The sequence below is a fragment of the Gossypium hirsutum genome, chromosome D12 (genome assembly GCF_007990345.1).
Source record: "Gossypium hirsutum isolate 1008001.06 chromosome D12, Gossypium_hirsutum_v2.1, whole genome shotgun sequence".
Lineage (NCBI taxonomy): Eukaryota > Viridiplantae > Streptophyta > Magnoliopsida > Malvales > Malvaceae > Gossypium > Gossypium hirsutum.
Genome location: NC_053448.1, coordinates 23,870,261 through 23,885,277, shown reverse-complemented (window position 1 = coordinate 23,885,277; position 15,017 = coordinate 23,870,261). Strand labels below are relative to the sequence as shown.

The window sequence follows — 15,017 nt, the reverse complement described above, 5'->3', positions numbered from 1 at the left end:
TAATTACTATTTTTTATTATTTAGTCGATAAATTAAAGGAATTGTTTTAATCTAAATTTACTAATCTAAATTAACTAAGAATGCGACAGAGAGTGAATTGGGAAAAATAAACGAAGATAACCAATGAGATAGACAATACCCAGGAAAGAATCCACCTAGACTTCACTTATTAATCTGAATCTAAATTGAACGATTTATTCACTTGCGCCTTAATCCGTAGAAATCCCTACATTATGTTAATATCTCTTTCGAGAGTAAGAACAACTGACTCTAGGTTGATTAATTGAAATCTCTTTCTAATTAAAACTCCTATTGTTGCATTAACTCGATCTACGGATTCCCCTATTAGATTTGACTCTAATCCAGTAAATTTATGTCGTCCTATTTCTAATATTGCATGCAACTCCACTCAATTATGCTAGATCTACTCTTAAATAGGGACTTTTGCTCCACTAAAATAAGCACATTAAACTTGAATCAATATCTTAGAAATATTAAAACAAGAAATAATTATACATAATTGAAAACAAGAATCAAGTATTTATCATGTAATTCAGAAATCAAATAATAAGATCCATCATAGGTTTCATCTTCCCTAGATATCTAAGGAATTTACTTCATAATTTGGAATAAAACCATCTTAAAGTTAGGATAACAACAAGACATAAAGAAACTCAATAAAACTTCTAAGGAAATTGAATGGAGATCTTCAATCTTAAAGGAGATCCGCTTCTAAGTTGAATCCAGTGGCTTTCTTCGAGTCTTTTCTTCACTCTTCTCTGTGTGCCCCCTTAGATCTTTTTCTAGTTAATATTTATAGAATTTAGAGTGCTCAGAAAGCCTAAAAATTGGGTTTTTCCACGTGTTTTGGAAACGAGGTGTGATATCAACACGGGTTGGCACATGGGCATGTGGCCAGCCCGTGTGGCTCACACGGGCATGTGGCCAGGCCGTGTGAAAGTGCCCGTGCCATGTGGATCCTTGAAACCGCTCTTTTTGTCTGATTTTGGGTCGTTTTTCGCTCCTTTCACTTCCTTATGCTCACCTAAGTATAGAAACATGGATTTAAAGGATTAGGAGCATCAAATTCACTAATTTACATGATAAATCATCCAAAAATGCATCAAGAATGAGATTAAAAACATGTTAATTTTATGGCTTATCAAATATCCCCACACTTAAGCGTTTGCTTGTCTTCAAGCAAAATCCTCAACTCACAATTAAAAATTATTTTTTCTTAACTTATAATTCTCATCAATAATGTTCTTTCATAATTCACAAATAATCATACATTGATAATTCAACTAAAAAGAGCACTAAAGATTCAAATAATCCAAGTCGAACATTTTTAAAGCATGAAAACATATGTATTTCCCTTATCTAAATAATTACATTTAATTCAAAATTGACAAGAATCGACATCCTCACTAAAGATTCACTCAAATCACTTAAAGTGTTTAAGGTTCAAAAATAAGCACTCAATAGTTAAACATGAAAAGTCATTACCATAGGCTTGCATGAAAATCAAATCTCCACCACTATAAAATGAGATGATACACAAATCAAAAGATCTTTAAGCGGTTGTAATGGGGCTTAGGTTAAAGGTGTGGAGAAAGGCTGAAAAAGATGGTTAAAATCGAGATCGAATTGATAAATTACCAAACTAGAAAGAAAACAAATACTGAATTAAAAACAAGTGCATAAATCAAGAACTATTCAAGAATAAGGAAACAAGCTTATTCTCAAAATATGAATTTAACTGTTCAAGCTCATAGAACTAAATAATAATCAAAATGTAAATAAATAAATATATTTTGATTTCTTTTTTCGTTTTTTTTCTTTTTTCTCTTTTTTTTACAATAAGAAATAATTCAGCAAACCAAACAAAAGAGCATAGTTAGCAACTAACCAAATCACATCTCGACAAAAAGGGAGTCAGTAAAATGGGAAAAATTCTCAACGAACAAAAAAAAAAAGAGTTATGGGTTAACATTAATGGGTAAATCAAGAAACTGTGTTAGTCTCAATGGGGTTCACTAAGGGTTAATTATGTAGATGAGCTTTTTATGGGATAAGTGGGTTAAAACTTAAATGTCTTTATCATCTCAGTATATTAAATCAAAAGGTGTGGTCTCGACATGTATAATCGATGCAAGTTCTAGAATAACAAATCAAATTGACACACTCATAACCAATAATAAAATGAGCAAGAAAAATGTATGCTCTAAAGACTCAAAATCTCACAAAAAATCATGATTTTTTTATGTCAATCTTGCAAATTTAAAAATTCAAGCTAATACTTCAATTCAGAGAAACAACCTAAAATTTTTAATTCTGAAAATAAAGTTATCATGTTTGATTCTCTCATGTCTTAAAGTTTAAAACAACCAATGCACAACTATCTATGAATTTAATCCAAAACACATCAATAAAAATCACAAATCGATAAAAATTCATTCTAATAGAAGTATGAAAAAACTACTTAAACACAAGACATAATCTAACGATTTTCTAATAATTATATAAATAACCTCCCCACACTTAAGATGTACATTGTCCTCAATGTACAATCATAGATAATCACAGTATAAATAGAATATTATAAGAGAAGGAGAAAACTGAAACTGCCCTAAATATTGGATGAAATCCCCAGAATAGTGAAAAGCAGAATTGTAGGCAAATCTAAATGTAGAGCACAATTCTGAGCAAACTAATATGAAAATAAACACAAATAGTGAAGAAGATTAAGGAATTAAAACTCGATTAGAAACAACCATAAAAATAAAAATATAGTTCAAAATATAAAAACGATATAAGTCTAAGAAAATAATAATAAACATAAAAATAAAAATAAAAATAAAAGAAAAGAAAATAGACTCAATGGTCCTCATTATCAGAAACGTTAGCGTCGTGAGTTGTAGGCACCGAGGAGGAGATATGGAGATGCTGATAGATCTGCTGCAATGTCACATCAATACTGTTGAACCTCTGAAAGCATTATTGCTCAAAGTGAGTGAAACGCTCGGAGAGGTCTGTCAAAGTGGCAGCAGAAGGAATAGGACGATGACTTGAAGATGGAAGATGAGGTGGATCCTTGTGATGTAGTGGGACATCACCAGTGAAGTCATCTAGGTCATTTTGAGAGTCAGAATGAAGTAAACGGTACTAAGTAGGATCAACTCCATGAAGCCACTCTATCATCCTCATATGAATCATCGTTGAGATTCCCTGTGGGGACATCTAGTCGACAAGAGTAACTGTAGAGGACTGCTCTAGTGTGCCGAGGAGACCGAAGTGTCGAGCGAGTCGAGTCACGTAAGGACCTAAATAGATAGGGCCCTTCCTGTGGTGATCTATCTGATGGCGGAAAGCTAGGGCAATGAAATAGGCCAAATCAAAGATATGCCCGATGGCCATGCTCCATAAAAAGTATGCATCGGTAGTATTGACGATGTTAGTGCTCTCTCTCCTACCGATCAAAGTATGAGCTAACAGGGCATGTATGTACCACAAAGTCAGAGGGAGAGAAGTAGCTTTCGAGCGGCTTGCGTCATAAGGTATGGTACTCGCCATAAGATCTACCCAACAGTAAGAAGGTGAGTAGTGGATGTGCCGATGTAAGCGGAGGAAGTTCTAGGCACTCATAAACTCCTCGATATATAAGCCCAAAGCAGCATTGAACTCAGGGACACTCATATGGCGTACTAGGCCACCGAGTCTGAAAGTGATGGTGCCCTACTCGTCATGCAATGACATCGCATGCTGAATATGAAATGTAAAGTAAAACTCCAAAGTTAGCTCAATGTAGGTGGGCTCAATGATCAAGAAGAACAGATCCCATGGGGCTGTGGTAAGAAAAGCCCGAACAAGGTCAGCGAGGTGGACCTGCTCCAAAGCAGCCCAATTTATACATCGACCCAAACCGAACGGTTGCACTTGTAGGAGCTGGAATAAGTTCTCCTAGGGGCCCGCTGATAATTGTAGATAAAGATGGTGAGCCTCGGTGGAGGCGCTCGAGGAGGAGGTAGCGCCAGGGGTCTTTTGCTTTTTCGAAGCTGGGACGGCGACTTTAGATTTACTACGAGTGTTTGTCATGGTTTGCCTGCAATAAAATAATTTACTATTAGAAAATAAAATAAAAGACGTATCATCAAATAAATAGACAAAAAGGCTAAAAAATAGTCATAGAAATTAAAATACGACCTTAAGAAGCACCCTAAGACACGCCTTAAATTCTAGACCGCCTAACTAGGAAATCGACTTCGACAATACTATGTCTGAATATCAAACAAGCAATAAGCATAAAATAGCAGTAATAAGGGAAATAAGAATGCGTAATAATACTAAAAAGCATAAAAAACTAACCAATTCAAATACTAGGAATAATGAAAAAAAAATAGACACAGTGAGTAAGCAATTCAAAATAATAGACTAAGAATTAAGCATAATAATATTGGTAATCAAAGACTAAATAGGAGCATAAAGAACAAAGAATGGATGAAATAAAATAAACAAAAAGGTAGTAAGAAGCCAAAGAATTTGATAATAAATAATAAATAAATAAAAGAAAATAACTAAAAATAATAAATAATAAATAAATAGAGAAATAAAGAAAGAAAGGAGGGCAGGTGGTGGTGAGGGATGATCGGAGTAACGACGGTGGTGGTGCTACGTGGCGGGCGTGTCCATAGGCCGACGAGCGCAGTGGGTGACGCGGTTGTGTGCGTGGGTGCGGTGGGGGGAAGGAAGTGCGACGAGAATGGAAAAAGAAGAGAAGGGAGAGAAGGAATGACAGGAAGGAAAGAAAGAAAAGGGAAAGGAGGGGCGGCTCGGTGAGGGTCGGAGGGGGTGGTTAGGAGGGAGCGGTGACTAGGGATGTGGGGGTTTGGAGAAGAAGACAAAAGAGAAAAAAATAAGAGGCATTAGGGATTTAAAGGGGGACACAGTCGTGTAAGGCCTGTGTTGGTCCATACGACCATGTCCCACTCCCGTGTGGTACGTTTTCAGCCCGTGTACAAGTTAAAAGTATATGCCCAGTCTTCACACGCCCTTGGACATGCCTGTGTGTCAAGGCCATATCGTACAGCCGTGTGCTACCTCCTTCGCTTCTCCCATGCTCGTGTGGTAGCCCACATGCCCGTGTGCTACGATCATGTCTCGCACACAGCCGTGTGCCTTACCCATGTAACTCTCTAACTTGTTTTAAAGATGAGAAAATATCTCCAGGTTTCACACGGGCTTGGACACACCCGTGTAGTCCACACGATTGTGTCACACTGTCTTGTGGATTATCGTAGACCGTGTCTCAGTCAATTTTTAGATAAATTAAGTCCCAGGATTCATACAGAAAAGGACACGCCTGTGTGTCTAGGCCGTGTGGGTTACACGGCCATGTCGCCAGGCCGTGTGACTCACTGTTGATTTTCTTAAAATTTTAAAAATAAGTCTTTAGGATCCACAAAGCCAAGGACACGCCCGTGTGTCCAGGCCGTGTGTCGCCAGGCTGTGTAACTCACTTTCAAGCCCTTAAAGTGCACACGACTTGGAACACACTCATGTGTCTAGGCCGTGTGGGTAAAAAATGTAACAACCCGAATTTGGGCCTAGTCAGAACAGTGGTTTCGGGACCACAAATTCAACGAGGAAAAATTTATTTTTTATTATATTTTTATGGTCTAAAATTTCATAGAATGATTTCGTGAAAATTTTGTCCGAAAATTTCAACGCTTGGGTATTCAATTTAGTACTCAATTTAGTCAAAAGGACTAAATTGTAAAAAGTACAAAAGTTGAGTTCTACATGTTAAAGGTGTCCAATTATTATGAAATTTTAAATTGGAGGTCCTTAAATAGTAATTAGACCATTGGTTAAATTGTGGACAAAAATGGACATGAGATAAGTGAAATAGGATATTTTTAAGTTAGGGGCATTTTGGTAATTTACTAATTAAATGGACAAAAAGACAAAATAAAAGCCAAAAACCCTTGTCCATCTTCTAGCTTGGCCGAATATAGAAATGGGGAAACCATGGTTAGGGTTTTCAAGCTTCCAAGCTCAATAGTAAGTTCGTCTTTACCCCATTTTTAATGCTCTTTACGTTTTTAAAGTCTTCGTAACACGATCTCTCTATTTCTACCATTTATTTGAGCTAGGGTTGAGATTTGAAAATTGACTCATATGTGAAATGCATGTGTTTTGATGTTTAATGGTAGAATATGAATGTTTGGTGTGTAGTAAACGATTTTTACTAAGTGATTTTCGATGAAAATATATAAAAGAACTAGTTTGTAAAAGTTATAAAAATGTGTGTAAATGTGTGATTAAGTGAGAATTTTGGATTTCTATAGTCATAAAATGGTTCGGCTAGGCCAAAAATGCAAGGAAATTGAATAAAAATTATTTTACGGGCCTAGGGGCAAAATCATAATTTTGTGAAACTTTAGGGGCAAAAATGTAATTTTGCAAAAGTATGATTTTTGGACTAAATTGAATAATGTGAGTGTTAAATAAGTTAAATGTGTTATTATAAATCAAGAAAGATGAGAAATTGACTTTGATGAATGAAAAAGTGAAATTATGGAAGAGTACATTTAGCAACAAAACAATTTAGACAACAACAATTGTGTGATTTGAAAAATCACCAAAAATGGTGATTTTTGAATTAGAGGCTGAATAATATATTAAATTTAATCTGAATGAGTCTATGTTCACATAAAAGACACATATCAAGTAAAAGAGTTTTATATTATGAGATATTGAAATTTTAGTGAGATAGGGTCAGAATGATTTTGACATCCCCTGTTCTGACTTTGGAAAATCATTAAAAATTTTAAAAAACTAATTATGGGAGAAAATTTATATTTTTAGAATCCTGAATGAGTCTATTTTCAAAATAAACAAACAAGAACATTATCTAAATTCTTTACAATGAGATAATTAATTTTTAGTGAAGAAGGGATAGAATAGTTAAGCAGTGAAATAGGGGAAATTTAAAGAATAAAATGTACTTATTGGATAAGCTAAAAATTCTAAAAATTTTATGGTAAGAAGATATGTGAGTTTAGTTTCGGGAAAAATTAACGGATCTTAATTTGGAGCTCTGTATATCAAGATATAAATAAATTAGTGACTCTAACTCAGAAAAACAGCTTGAATTTACATACAGGAAAATAGTGAAAGTATGGATAATGTTGTTTAAGTGTGTTATACACATTAAGGATGTGGAATGGAGAGGAGAAGGAGGAAAATTGGAAAAATATATGAATGGTTCATGTATAATTGGTCATATGCTTGATTATAATTGATAAATGATGAAATAGAAATGATGCTTATATTTGTGCATTATTGGTCATGGTTTAAGCTCATGTGGGAAAATAAAGTTTCATAGTATGTATGTATGGTATATTTGGAATATAATTTGGCATGAAGTAATGTCATGAATGGTTTACGAATTAACACATGTCGGTAAGTTTAGGGTAAATAAATGCAATATTTCAATAATTATTAATATTATTATTTTCCAGAAATTATGTACGTATTTCATGAAATTATTTAATGTTGACTCAAGTATGAGATGATAGAGAATCAGTGTTAAAAAGTCCCGTTGAAACATTAGGAATGTATCGGATACAAATGTCATGACATTAGGGGATGAGATCTCATGTAAGACCGTGTCTAGGACATGGCATTGGCATTATTGAGGTTCTAAGAGGTCCCACGTAAGACCATGTCTGGGACATGGCGTTGGCACCAAGATAAGAGGTCCCCCGTAAGACCATGTCTGGGACATGGCATGGGCACTGATATGAGAACTCCCATGTAAGACCATATCTGGGATATGACATTGGCAGTACAGGAAACATCCTATGTAAGACCATGTCTGGGACATGGCTTTGGCATGTTATTATCATATAGGAGACCCGAGTATCCTTAGTATTCCAAGTGGTTCAACGAGCTAGTAAATGGACTATGTTACATGAAAGCTCAGGTAAAAGCATAATAAATATATTCATGTGAGTTATAAGGGTTAAGAATATCTCAGTTATCAGTTGAGAAAGAAATTTCAGCAATGGAGGAGTAAGTTATAATCATGAGTTATTTAAGTAAACAAGTAAGTAAACAAGTAAGAGAGTAAGTAAAGAAGAAAGTAAAGATCATGATACTTGATGATAATTTATGAGTATAATCATTTATGATAAATGTTGTGCTCATCCATGCTTATAATGCTTAAGCTATATGTTTATTTGGCTAACATGTTTGGTGTACATGCTTAGGCTTTGGCCAAGTTGTGGCTAAATTATGCCACGTTAAGCTTATAAGTTATGCATTGTATTGATATGTTTTATGTTTTGTGTAATGTGCATAGGAACGGGTGTGGAAAGGTAATTAAATAGTAAGTTCATACTTGAAGGGTAAAATGACGAAACAGGGGATGATAAGTTGAATTGATGTTGTTATTTAAGCTAGAGTGATATTTTTATTGCAAAATTGAGAATTCCATAAATGTGTTAATGAATGATATAATAAATATATGTTGAGTTAAATGGTAAATACGTATTAGTATTGAACTTAATGACATTGAATTGTACGTGAATTAAATAGAAATTGCTAGTGATATGATTTAAATTGTGAGCATGAGAAATTGCGAATTGAATGAAATATAAATGAAGCATTGAATTGCATGAGTATGTATCGAGTCTCGTAGGCCCTATTTATTATGATTATAATATTTTGAGGATATATTGCGAAGATTTATAAAAGCATGTTAATAATTTTAAAATTTTTAATTTAGATGAAATTTTATAACTCGGTTAAATACGTTTACAAGTGTATGTGTTCTGGTAATGCCTCGTACCCTATTCCTTATTTAATCATGAAAAAGACATAAAAATAAACTAATTAGCAGTGTTTGTACTCGAGTTGCCTCTCGAGAAGCGCTTATTTAAAGTCTAAACTCGACTTACCTGTACGTATAATTATGAAGGTTCGCGGAGCCGAAGCTCCTCTCTATCATTTCTAAAATCATCACCACTATAAAGTTTGAGTCGTTGACTATTTACCTTGAATGTGCCATATTCTGGATGAGTTACCTCTATCGTATCATATGGGAAAACAATTTGTACTACGAATGGACCTGACCATCTTGATTTCAGCTTTCTGGGAAACAACTTGAGCTTTGAATTGTATAAAAAGACAAGATCTCCAGCTGCGGATTGTTTGGGCTGCTTCAAACAAGCATCGTAGCGTCGCTTTGTCGCTTCTTTGTATAGTCGTGAGTTTTCGTAAGCATTCGGTCGCCACTCATTTAACTCGTTCAGCTACATCAATCTTTTCTCACCTGCAAGTTTGAGATCATAGTTTAGGAATTTTATTACCCAGAATGCTTTGTACTCTAATTCAAATGGTAAATGACAACTTTTTCCATAAGCAAGTTTGTAAGGAGATGTTCCTATGGGTGTTTTAAAAGCAGTTCTGTAAGCCCATAAAGCGTCATCTAATTTTATCACCCAATCCTTCCTATTTGACTCTACAGTTTTTTCTAGGATACGTTTGAGCTCTCGATTTGCAACTTCAACTTGTCCACTAGTTTGAGGGTGATAGGGGGTAGCTGTTCTATGATGTACTCCATACTTCTTAAGAACTTTATCAAATTGAGTGTTACAAAAATGCATACCCCTATCACTAATAATTTCTCTAGGTGTTCCAAATCGAGAAAAGAACTTATTAAGAAATTGAACTACCACTCTAGCATCATTGGTAGGTAAAGCTTGAGCTTCTACCCTCTTTGACATATAATCGAATGCTACTAGGATCTATTTATTACCAAACGAGCTAGGAAATGGTCTCATTAAATCAATGCCCCAAACACCAAATATTTCACATGAGAGCAAAGAAGTTTGAGGCATTTCATCACGTTTAGAAATATTACCTGTTCTATGGCATCTATCACAAGAAGTAACATACTTGTTCGTGTCCTTAAACAGTGTGGGCCAATAAAAACCTGATTCAAGTGTTTAATATGCTATCCTAGTCCCACTGTAATGTCCTCCTATTGGCCCTAAGCAGCAATGTTCCAAAATTTTACTCACTTCTGATTTTGTAACACACCTCTGAATTACTTGATCTGCACATACACAAAAAACAAAAGGATCCTCCCAAAAACAATTTTCACATCGGCGAAGAATCGCTTCTTTTGATGATGTGTTAACCCTTTTGGTAGGATGTTAGCAGCTAAGTAATTCGCAATATTCATAAACCAAGGGACTTCAAAGTCAATTATAACGAATAGTTGTTCCTCAGGAAACGAGTCATTTATCTCATTCTCATTAAGCTCCTTGATATGTGAATTCTCTAGCCTAGAAAGGTGATCTGTTGCAAGATTTTCAGCTCCCTTCTTATCCTGGATTTCTAAATCAAATTCCGACAATAATAAAATACATCTTATAAGTAGAGGTTTTGCATCTAATTTAGTTAGGAGATAACAAAGAGCTAAATGGTCAGTGTAAACAACAACTTTAGATAATATCAAATATGGTCCAAATTTATCGAATGCAAAAACCATAGCCAGTAATTCTTTTTCTGTAGTAGTGTAATTTTCTTGCGCAGCTGTCAATGTCTTGCTAGCATAATAAATTGGTTGAAACTGCTTGTCTCTTCGCTATCCAAGAACTGCACTTACTGTAAAATCACTCGCATCACATATTAGCTCAAAGGGTAAATTCCAATCATGTGCAATCACAATCGAAGCATTAATTAATTTTTCTTTAAGAGTATTAAATGCTTCTAAATATTATTGACTAAAATAGAAGGGCACATCTTTTTCTAGCAAATTCATTAGAAGCTTAGCTATTTTAGAAAAATCTTTAATAAACCTTCTATAGAACCCAACATGTCTTAAAAAGCTTCGAATAGCCTTAGCTGAACTAGGGGGAGATCATTTTTCAGTGGTTTCAATTTTCGCTCTATCAACCTCAATCCCTTTACTAGAAATTTTATGGCCTAACACAATCCCTTCTCGAACCATAAAGTGACAATTTTCCCAATTAATCACAAGGTTTGTTTCCTCACATCTCATTAGAACTTGTTTTAAATTTTGAAGACAAAGATGGAAAGAATTACTGAATACCGAGAAGTTGTCCATGAATACCTCCATAATGTCTTCTACAAGTTCATAAAAAATGGCCAACATGCAACGCTGGAAAGTAGCAAGAGCATTACATAATCCAAAAGGTGTTCTTCAATAAGCAAACGTACCATATGGACATGTAAATGTCATTTTTTCTTGGTCCTCGAGAGTTATCAGGATTTGAAAGTAACCAGGGAGTCCATTTAAGAAGCAATAATACATATGCACAGGTAAACTTTCCAACATTTGATCAATGAATGGCAAAAGAAAGTGATCTTTTCTCGTGGCATCATCTAACTTCCTATAGTCAATGTAAACTCTCCATCCCGTGAATGTTCTTTTTGGAATCAACTCATTCTTCTTGTTGGCTACAACAGTCATGCCTCCCTTTTTAGGAACAACGTGCACTGGACTCACCCAAGTACTTTCAGAAATAGGATAAATAACTCCAGCATCTAGAAGTTTAATTACCTTAGCTTTAACGACTTCCTTCATGTTAGGATTTAGCCGTCTTTGATCTTGTACGCATGGCTTGTATTCATCCTCCATTAAAATCTTATGGGTGCAAAAAGAAGGTCTGGTCTCTCTAATGTTAGAAATCTTCCAAGCTATAACTCTTTTATGCTCCTTTAATACTTGCAATAACTCATTTTTCTCATTTGGCTGCAAGTCTGAAGTAATAACCATTGGTAATGTAGAATTATTTCTAAAAAGCACATACTCTAAGTGATTTGGTAATTTCTTCAGTTCCAATTTGGGAGGTTGTTCAATAGAGGGTTTTAATTTTAATTCATCGTTTACCTCAATGCCCTCATAATTCTTCTGCCTCAGTGAAGACTCATTAGAATCTCAATCAATTTTTGTCTCACTTACCACAGCAATATCATCAGCTACCTCCTCTCTTTGGACAAGACACAGTTCCAATGCGTCCTCATGAACAATTCCTGTAATGAATCCTGAATAGCATGGTCAATAAAATCAATAAAATAACGGGAATCATCTTGTTCTCTAGAGAATTGCATGACATCATATATTTTAGAAATAATCTCTTCATCACCTACCCTAAGCACAAGTTTACCATAGCAGTGGCTAAAAATGGGTGACCTAAAATTAAAGGCACCTTAACATCCTCATCCATGTCAAGCACAACAAAATCAACAGCGAATATGAATTTATCTACTTTTGTAAGGACATCTTTAATAATACCCCTAGGATATTTAACAGATCTATCAGCTAATTGAATACTCATCCTAGTGGGTTTTGGTTCCCCAAGACCAAGCTGCTTGAACATTTTATAAGGCATCAAATTAATGCTAGCACCTAAATCAAGTAATTCTTTCTCAATATTTAAACTACCAATAAAACAGGGAATAGTAAAAGTTCTTGGATCTTTCAACTTAGTTGGTAGTTTATTTTGAAGAATAGCTGAACATTCCTCGTTGAGTTCCACAGTGGAGAGCTCTTCAAACTTCCTTTTATTTGTTAATAGCTCTTTCAAAAATTTTGCATATGTTGGCATCTGCAAAATAGCTTCATTAGATAATCCAAATTTTGCATCCATGCGGTCTTTCTTCAACTTTGCTGGATATGGGATCGGTGGTTTATATTCTTTAAGTACCGGTTTTTCACTCACTTCAGGTTGTACACCCTCGTCTTTTTCCTTATCAGATTCCTGTTGCAACTTCTATTCAGGTTCAGCCAACACTTTCTCATTCCTTAGTGTAACTGCTTTCACATGCTCTTTTGGGTTGAGTTTGGTGTTACTAGGTAAACTAACTTGTTGCCTTTCTGAAACCAATTTAGCGAGCTATCCAATTTGATTTTCGAGCCCATGAATAGAAGCTTACTTATTTTTCAAAGCTGTCTCAGTGTTTTGAAAACGGGTCTTTGACACCTAAATAAATTTTTCTAACATCTCTTCAAGGTTCGATTTCTTCTCTTGCTGATAAGGTTGTTGTTGAAAGCCTAGAGAAGGTTGTGGTCTTTGGTTTCCTTAACCACCCCATGAGAAATTTGAGTGGTTCCTCCATCTTGCATTACAATTATTACTATAAGGATTATTTTGAGGTCTAGAATTATTACCCATATAATTTATTTTCTCATTCTCCATGCTAAGACCGAAAGGTAAATATTCTAAATTATTTATTCCACCTCCATTTGTGTCGCATTGCATCACTGGATGTACCTGCGTAGAAACACATAAACCATCAAATTTTTTATTCAAAAGTTCTACTAGATTTGATAACATGGTGACTGCATCTAGGTTAAAAACAGCAACTGCTTTCGTCTACTTTGTCCTCATGACTTGCCACTGATAATTATTCAGTGACATTTCCTCTATAAACTCATAAGCCACTTCAAGTGTTTTGTTGTTCAGTGTACCACCAACTGCTGTATCGATCAATTGCCTAGTTGAGAGATTCAAATCGTTATAGAAGGTTTGAACCTGTAACCATGAAGGTAACCCATGGTGAGGGCACTGTCTCAATAAATCCTTATTCCTCTCCCATGCATCATATAGGGTCTCTAAATCGATCTGAACGAAGGAAGAGATACCATTCCTCAGCTTAGTTGTCTTAGCCAGCTGGAAGTACTTCAGTAAAAATTTCTTGGTCATTTGATCCCATATAGTGATAGAACCATGTGGTAAGTGATACGAGCTCATTTTGGAAGATGTGACGAGTCGTAATAATTCCCGATCGAAATTAGGTAGTGTCGGATAATGAGTTTTAAGTCAAAGAACTTCAAAGATCGAATAACTTGTTCAAACAAAGGTGTAGTTGGGTTTATGATGGAGGGTTAACAAAGATGGTAATTCAATGAAACAATATCGAACCCTTATTAGCAAATAAGGACCCGGGCTTAAAACGTTTCAAAGAAAAAGGAAGGAATTGAAAATAAACCGAGACCCACTTTCTAGTGAAATAGGAACCTTCAATATAATGTTGAACGCCACACCAAGGCTGATAAATTCGGAAACAAAGTCAGATTGATGCCACTTGTGAAGATAAGTCAATTGAGCTTTGAAGAATAAAGAGAGTGAATTAACTCACCAAAGAAATATATTTTCATTCAGAATTTTGGCAAAAAATCCTTTTACAAGAAAATCAGCAACTATTTATAGCCTAATGTCTAGTAGCCGAATGGACGTTTCAAAGCTTAAAAACTAAGCAAAAAAATGAACTAATCTTCAGCTTGAATTGATGAATGAGCTGGTCAAGGTTTGGCTGAATGGGGACTAAGGAATAACTTCCAAACTAAGCAAATGAATTTGAGAAATTCATAACAGCATCTATATTCGGCTGATGGCTTGAATGAGGCATTCAATAAGCAACTCTTGCTGAAAAATTACTAGAATTAAATAGGGCACTTGAGCAGCCATTTTAGGTGTGAATGGACGGTTTTAGAAAGCCTCATGGTGTGAACAAGCTGAACCGAACAGCCATGGTGTGAACAGTTGATGTGAAAACAATTGATGCTGTGTTGGGAAGAGAATTGGCCAAGCTTTTGGAGAATTAAAGCTTGCTAAGTCTTGGCCGAATGGTTGCCTTGGAGAGTGCCAAAATTAATCAGCTTCAATGCATGAATGTACCAAATGCACATGCATCTTCACATGCATCTTCACATATATTGAATCAACATGCATGCATCTAGCCAATGAATCTTCAAATTCGGCTGCACCTAAACAAAGCACATGACCTTAATTAATTAAACCCAAATCAGCTGAACTAATTTAGAACATAATGTGGACACACTAATTAACATTGTGACAACTTAAATATTAACTAAACAAGACATATGAAGTTTGCTGGACATAATTAATTCATGTTTTAATTTAAGACATACTTAATGAAATCAAGACACATTTAATTTAACTAAGACAAGACAAATT

The 15,017-nt window shown here is 35.0% G+C and overlaps 1 non-coding gene across 1 annotated transcript; it reads left to right on the top strand.

Moving 5' to 3' along the window:
- Positions 1–13,587: 13,587 nt before the first annotated feature.
- On the top strand, positions 13,588–13,694 carry LOC121224784 (small nucleolar RNA R71). Its single transcript, XR_005922529.1, has one exon. It is a non-coding gene; the product is annotated as a small nucleolar RNA R71 (small nucleolar RNA).
- The last annotated feature ends 1,323 nt before the right edge of the window (positions 13,695–15,017 follow it).